An 8,166-nucleotide genomic window follows, 5' to 3' on the forward strand; every position below is an offset into this window, starting at 1 on the left:
GCGTGCATAAGAAAGCAGCCAATCGACGTGGACGTGCACATGGCGCGTGCGCCCCGATACTCGCATGTGACCCATTTAAAGGCAAAACGCTGTGGGCGATTTCTGAGCTGCCCAGGCCCAATTCCAACTTGTTTCTAAGTGTATTTCATGCATAATTGAAGCCCAAGCAAAGGGGGGAGCAATTGTTTGAAGTGTTAGCATCATGTAGAGTAGTTTCTAGAGAGAGAATCTCCCTCCTCTCTCTAGAATTAGGTTAGGTTAGGTTAATCTCTTCTAGATCTAGGTTCAATATCATGTTTTCATCTTGTTTCCTTTATGAATTCTTGCTTCTACTCTTTGATTTTCATGGTTTGTAGTGTTAATTTTCCTCTTATGCTCTCTTTTATGTTCATGCACTCATGTTGGATCTGGCTTACATTTAATGCAAATTGATGTTTGATATTTCTTTTATTGATGATTTGAATCATTGATTTACTTTTCGTGCAATTGGTAGTTGGTAGATTTATATTTCTTTTATGCCTTCCAAGTGTTTGACAAAATGCTTGGTTGGATGTTAGAGTAGATTTTTAGCATTCTTGGCTTGGAAAGAGTAATTAGGCAATCTTGAGTCATGAAAACCCAACTCATGTTGGTGATCTAGAGTTGTTAGCTAGTATTGTTTCCATTAACTCTAATCTCTTGCTAATTCACTTAGTGAGTTGATTAGGATCTTTGGATTGAGATTAGCTAGTCTTGTTAAACTTTCTTCGAGTGTGAAGATAATATGATACCTTCTTCCACCTTCGGGGATGACGTAATGAGATAAATTCTTGTTTATTATTATGATATGATTGATTAGTCTTGTTTGACATTTTTCCTATGTGAAGTTAACATGATACCTTCTTCCATTTGTTGGAGATGACTAAATAAGATGAATTAATCATTGTATGACTAGGATGGAAAGCCTATATTCTCAGTTCTTGTCATGAATGTCTCTCTCTTTATTAATTGCCTTCTTTAGTCACTTGTTTGATTTAGTCTTCTTGTCATTTAAAACCTTGTCATTTATTTTATTGCCCCTTTACCAAACCAAACCCCGTGTTCCTTCGTAGCCAGTAATTGACCACCTCATTGCAATCCTTCGTGAGACGACCCGGAGTCTGAATACTTCGGTTAATTTTCATTGGGGTTTGTACTCGTGACAAAACCAAATATTAATTTGATTCGAGGATTGACTATCGGTTTGGACTATACTAACAACGGAAATATTTTGTGGGATTCCGAACCGGTATAAATCCCTGCATCAAATTAATGGCGCCGTTGCTGGGGATTGCAATGGTGCTATGTTATTGGCTATTGTATATATTGTGAATAGCCTGATTTTTGGTTTGTTTATTGGTTTTCGCTAGTTGTAGGACTTAATTTTCTTTATTTCTTGTTAGCATTTATTTTTATTTTCTATGTCACCATGAATTCTCATCACTTTGGCTATGAGTGTAGTTCAAACTATGTTGTAGGAAATGGAAGCTTCAATGAGGATGTGCATCAAGGATTTGAAAGTCAAAGATGGGAGGAACCCCAAGCTTATGGGCAACCTTCTTGGCAACAACCTCCTCTAAAATCTTATGGGTATAATCCTAATCCTAATGCATACCAATCTAATGTGTGTGATGACCCTTATTGTGATTGTCAACCACAACCACCACATGCATATGAACCCCCTCCTCAACATAACCTTCAACCACACTTACAAGCCTTCTACCACCATCCACCTCCATATGATCCCAACCCATACCCACCATTCCAACCCCAATGCACCCAAGAACCACAAAGTCCACACACACCACCTCAAAGATTTCACCAGTATGAACCACCTTCCAATTATAACAACCTTCCATCAAACAATGAACCTTCTCTTCCACCATCACCTCCCGATGAAACCCCCATGCTGGAATTGAGAGATCTGGAATCTCATATCTTAAGGCAACACGAGGAGGATGAAAAGAAGTTTGCGAAGTTAAGAGTAAAAATGGCTATCATGGTAGAAGCCATTGGTAACATAGTCTCATCCCGCCTAAGCCTATGCGATCAAGGCGCTCCCATTGTTGAATGTGGAGAAGCAACCAAGGAGCTTAGTGAGTGAGTGAATTTGAAGCTCCATGGTGAGGAGGAGGAGTTAGAACAAGAAATACAAGAGGAGGAGGTAGAAATTAGTGAACAAAAAGAAGTAGTGGGTGGATGTTTAGGATATGTTGAGCACATAAAGGAATCTCAAGTTGAAGAGCGCTCTTCCACGGAGTTTGGAAGGGATGTTAAAGAGGAGAGTGATGTTGAGGAAGTGGATAGAGAGTCGAAGGGAATTGATCAAGAAGTGGATTCCATCATTAGTGATTTTTTGTCCACATTGATCAATCCCCTTGATGATCTTGTTAAGCCTTCTTCCCGTGGAATAGGAAGCAATGTTGAGGAGGACGTGCAACCTCCAAGGCTTATTGTGAGTGAGGAATTAGAAGAAGTGTCCCAAGAAACAAGCCCCTTTATATATGATGATTCCGCATCAACATATGACCCTTTCGAGCTTGAAGAGTCCTTCCCCAATATGCTTGGAATTAATGATGAGGTAGACTTTACTAAACCTCCTATCTAAGATGAGAGTGATGGGGAAGAGATAGAAGAAATTAGTGGAAAAGAATGTGAACTTGAGGAAGTTTGGCGAGAGGTAAAGCTTGAAGAACCTTGCCAAGTGGTGAAAACCTCTAGAAGAGGATGGACGGGAGTGGAGCGTGCTTTGTCAAAATCATTGGGAACTCTTCCACCTAGGTTGTTATCCAATCTTTCATTTGAGTGGGTAAAACTTCTAACTCTTAGCTTTATTATCCCACTTGAGTATGGTTTGCTTGAAACGGATGGCCAACTTAGGGCGCTTTGTGGAATTAAGCAAAAGAGGAGGATGCTTAGTGGTTGGCGTTGTAAATCTAGACTCATTATGGTTGGAAGCTCAAAATTGAGGAGCATGGATTGGTGCAGTGCTCAATTGAATGGGTCTAGGAAGGTAGTTTGGTGCTTTCATGAGAATTCAGCTTTCTTATCACCCGGACAGAATCAAGGCGATCAATTCGAAGACAGGTGTGAAAACAAAGTATGGGACCCCAGCTTACAAAAGGGAAATCAGCCTCGGAAGCCTATGGTTTGTGAAGAACTCCATCAGAGCTTAGAGTTATTAACTTTGAATGATGAAGCACAATAGAAATCCAAGCATTGGTGGATGTTCAAGGATGGATACAAGCATAAGCCACATTGACAAGGAGCCTCCTAAACGTCCAACTTAAGGACTTAACCAAAAGTGCTTGGTGGGAGACACCCCACCATGGTAAACTCTTTCCATTCTCTTGTAGATATAATGAATGAATGAATTGGGTTCCATTGTATATAGTTTCTTTACTTCTTAGTATATTTTGTTTTGCTTGCTAAGGTGTTTATATATTCTATGCCTTAATTAGGGATGATTCTTTGAATTTGAGTTTTTGCTTGGATTCCAAGTTTCCTCAATTTGTTTGAAAATTCCCAAAAATTCAAAAATATGGTTGGTTTTGCATTTTAGCTGGTTTTGAGTCTTAGATAAAGTTAGGAGGATTCTGAGTTCTTTCTAGTGTTTCTTAAAAAAAAAAACTGGAGAGAAGCCGCGCGCAAGCGCACAATGCGCGTGCGCGTCGGCTGCGCATTTTGAACTTTCTGGGCTAAGGACCAGAGAGTTGTGCCACTTTTGGGCCAACTCTATGCCTTAACCCGTGCGGACGCACGCTGTACGCATTCACGTCCTTTCGTGTGTCCCTACCTGCGTGTAGCCGCACTTGGCGCCTCCGCTCCCCATCATCGCCCCACCCATCCACGCGCAAGTGCACAGTGCGCGCGTGCGTTGATGCAGTTTTGCATCACCCAGGCCAAAGACCCGAGAGTTGTGCTAACTCTGGGCCACTTTTGTGCCTCTGGCCCAGCTCAACCCGCGCGGATGCATGTTGTACGCGTCCGCGCCCATGCCTACACAAATCATCTGCGCGATAGCGCAGATGGCGCTTCCGCGCCCCCTTTCCATTCTTCCATCCGCGCGGACGCGCATGGTGTGCGCGCACGTGTATTCAAATTCGTTAAACACTAACCACGTGATGACCACAGCACATTCGTGCACCACACCCACCTATCTTCCAACGTCTCTTCTCCTTCTCCCCCCATAACCATCACCATCTTCTCTGCAACCACCACGCCGGCCACACCACCACGTCGCCACCCCCCTCTTTCTTCTTCCCTTGCTTTTTCTTCCTCCCTCGCCCTCTCCTTCTCACTTAGCCACTGCTCTGTCTCCTCTCTGTTCCCTCCCACCAGCAACCTGCCCCGCCACCACGACCACGTGCGCCGCCGTGAGCACCACTGCTGGCAGCACTACATTGCTGCTTCCTCTTTCCGTTTCTCCCTTCCCCCATTTCTGCTTCTGCTCTGCTTCCAGGTTTCGTAGCCTGAACCACTATTCTGTTTTCTTTACTGCCTTATGTTAATTTTGTTAATTAGTTGTAGTTAGTTAGTTGGATAATGTTGCATGTTAGGTTATATAGAAATAATTACGGTTAGGTAGTCAGGTTGTGGTTAGAAGATTCTAGGCCTGATAATTGCTCCGTTCGTGTTTATCTATTGAAATGCATATTGTTTGTTTGCTGAGTAATGGTTCATGAGTTGCTCTGTTGCCATATTGATGCTGCTTTGCTGCTATTTCATTGCTGCCTGTTGAATTCTGTTTGTGACCTTCGGTTTGATGCTGCATATATGCAATCCTTTCTTTATCATGTCGTTGTAAACTCTTTTGGATTCATATACTTGCATTTTGCTGCTATTTGATATCCGGGAATAGCCAATTTACTACTGAAATGCTGCCGGATTTTTCCTAACCATGTTTCATGAAATAACATTGTTTTATTTGGTGCAACAAGCTTCTATTTGACGAAATTCTGTGTCAATAGAATTTTGTTTGCTAAATGGTTTTGGAAACTCCTCAGGAACTTGTTTACAAGTTTTGGTCATGCTTATAACATTCTATGCTTGTTTATAATGCTGATTTGCTTCTATGCATTGAGTAGTTTGAATGAATTTTCAGATTGACCATAACTTGAAACTCTTTTGAGATTTTGAGCCTCTTTTGCATAAACACACAAGATTGAAGGTTTTAAATCCATATGGCTGAATTGATTCATTCTATTCATACCTAATTTACATTAAGTCACGTGGATCATGAGGTTTTCCATTCTTGTTTCAACTTGTGACTTTTATGCCTCATTGAATTTGGTGTTGAATGTTTCTAGATTAACTTGTTTCTCAATGTTTTGATTTTACCAACACCAATTAATACAACCCTAGTGATCTTTACATTGATTGATGACTTGTTTTTATATTAGTTGCTTTTTGGCAATATCATATTCCATCATCAATGACTATATGCATTTTATGGTTGTGAGTATGCTTGCACCCCTATTTTGTACACTTCTTTTAATTGAGCCGATAACCATCATATCACTGATTTTTGAACTAATTTCTAATTCTAACTTGATTAACCAACTGATTTCTTCCTTTTATTTTCCACATAACTCCTTTAATCATTCTTTTAAATATGGCATTTCTTAGGCTTAATGAACAAGCGTTATGCAATTGTGGTTTGAATTCTTGGTTTGTGACTCGGTTTGAACTCTGAATTTTGTTACTTGCATTCCAAGAATTCTCTTTTCTTCACTCACTTCATGAATATGTCTTACCTTGAGTGCTATACATCTACTTGGCTAGTTGCTTATATCATATCATCTCTGTTTTTCAGGATGTCGGATAGAGGAAAAGCCATAGCTACCACCTCAAAGAAGAGGAAGTGCTCTCAAGCCTCTACCCGTTCACCTTATGCAAACTATACTAAGAATCCCCTGAATGACGTGGATAAAGAGAATCAGCTGCTGCCATCCATTGACCCAATCAAATTTCCCAACCTTTACTGTGAGCTTCGCTTCCCCAAATATCGGAAGACGAATCTGAACATTGAAAAGAAATTGGTCCTCCCCAATGATGTGAGACGCGCTGGAATTGGACTTGGACTTTGTTGATAGGGATTTGGGAAAAATAAACACCTCGTGGGTCAAGGAGTTTTACTGCAACTTCTTCTGTGCAAATCTTGATTCAGTCCACCTACGAGGTAGGGAGATTATGATCACTGAGACTGCTATTGGAGATGCATTGCTCTGTAGATCTTGTACTGCTGACACATGTGCCTATCAGCAGGCAGAGGTAGCTCTCCACTGTATGACGTTTGACTATGAGGTGCTGAAATGCGTGATTGCCATACTAGACGCCCCTTGGGTGATGGATTCTGGCAACAAGAAGCCCAAAGGGATGTTATTCACTTATCTGTCTAGAGAGGCTAAGACTTGGCAGCAGATATTCGCCCACTATGTCTTGCCCACTACTCATTTTTCTGAGATCCCGATGGATATGCTTGTTCTGATTGGCTGTATCATGGAGGGAAAGGAGGTATATTTTCCCCGGTTGATCAGGCATAGCATGTGGCGAGCGCACATTCGTGGCCTACTACCATTTTCTACATTGGTCACCAGCATGATTGAGCTAGCCGATGTTCCATGACAAGACGATGACGTGACACCACCACCCCCAGATGACAACGACAAGGAGGTTACTATTCCGTGGGGTGGGTGGGTGCATGAGAAGCCCTCGCCCAGACGCTGTTCTCGAGCTAGAGCGGTAGTGGAGGCAGCTAGACCTTCGTCCTCCACAGCAGCAGCAGAACCCTCTTCCTCAGCAGCAGCAGCAGCACCTTTGCCACCACCACCAGCACCCGAGCCGACATACCTGCTAGTACAGCGCCTATTTCGTTTCATGGAGCGCAGCGAGCGTCATATCATGCGACGTCTCGATCGCATAGACCAGGTGTTTGTATCACAGGGCATTGAGCTACCTCCTCTTCCAGACTCCCCCGTTTCCGATGAGCAGGATCAAGAGGAGGAGCATGTCGAGGAGCCGACTCAGCAGGAGGCACTCCCAGAGACACAGGCTACCACAGACGTCTAGCAGCCTCCTGAGGACCCACAGCCTGAGCCGCAGCCCGGCACAACTGTTGACCCCCATCATGAGCCTCAGCAGTAGCATCGAGGACGATGCTTCATTCTAAAGTGTGGGGAGGTCACCGTTCGTGACCGGTGGATAGCATATGTGTGGTGAACTTTCGGACATTTATCTTCTAGTTTCTGCTACTTTATTTTATTTTGCACTTTATCTTTGAGATCATTTTGGGATTATTGTACATATTTGCTATTGTGGATACCCTTATTTTGTTTGTTGCACACTTTTATTATATATATATATATATATATATATATATATATTGCATTTTGGCTTTTGATTGTGATTAGAAAAGTATTTTGGATTGTTAAAACCTAGTTGACCCTTTTTGTATAAGAATTGTGTTTTGATTAAAAGGGGGTAAACTAAGGAAATTTTTAAAATAATTTCTAAATCACAACATTGCATTAGAATAAGCTTAGTCAATATGATGAAAATTTCCAAGAAATCCATTTCTAGGGCACCACCCCAATTGGTTGAAATTTTTTTTAGAACTTGCTTGAATTATACACTTTGTGAATCATGTTTTGAGCAAAGAACACAAGCATGTAAGTTTTGAGCCTTAATTGTGTGGTTACATCATATAACCACTTATTTTCATTCTTGTGCGCATTATTCTCTTCCTATGAGTGTAATCTTTGATCTGTTTGGTTCTTTATGTCCATTACTTTGTGTATATATGCATTTATATGATTGAGGCCATTATTTCAAATAGCTCACTTACCCATATAGCCTACCTTCTACTCTCCATTGTTAACCAAATTTGAGCCTATATTTAACCCATTTGTTCTTAATTGTAGCACATTACAAGCCTAAGTGAAAAAATAATAAATGCCCTTAATTTGGATCTTTGATTAGCTTAGGCTAGTGAGGGTGTTCATCATTTGATTTTGGGAAAGTTGAGAATATTGGGTAGAGATAAAAGTGTGTTTGTGTTTTTGTTGAAAAATTTTGGGAATTGGGTACATACTCATGTATTAATCATGTGTAAACCATATGCATTGATATTCTTGTATATATTTTAGT

The sequence above is a fragment of the Arachis ipaensis genome, chromosome B04 (genome assembly GCF_000816755.2).
Source record: "Arachis ipaensis cultivar K30076 chromosome B04, Araip1.1, whole genome shotgun sequence".
NCBI classification, from domain to species: domain Eukaryota; kingdom Viridiplantae; phylum Streptophyta; class Magnoliopsida; order Fabales; family Fabaceae; genus Arachis; species Arachis ipaensis.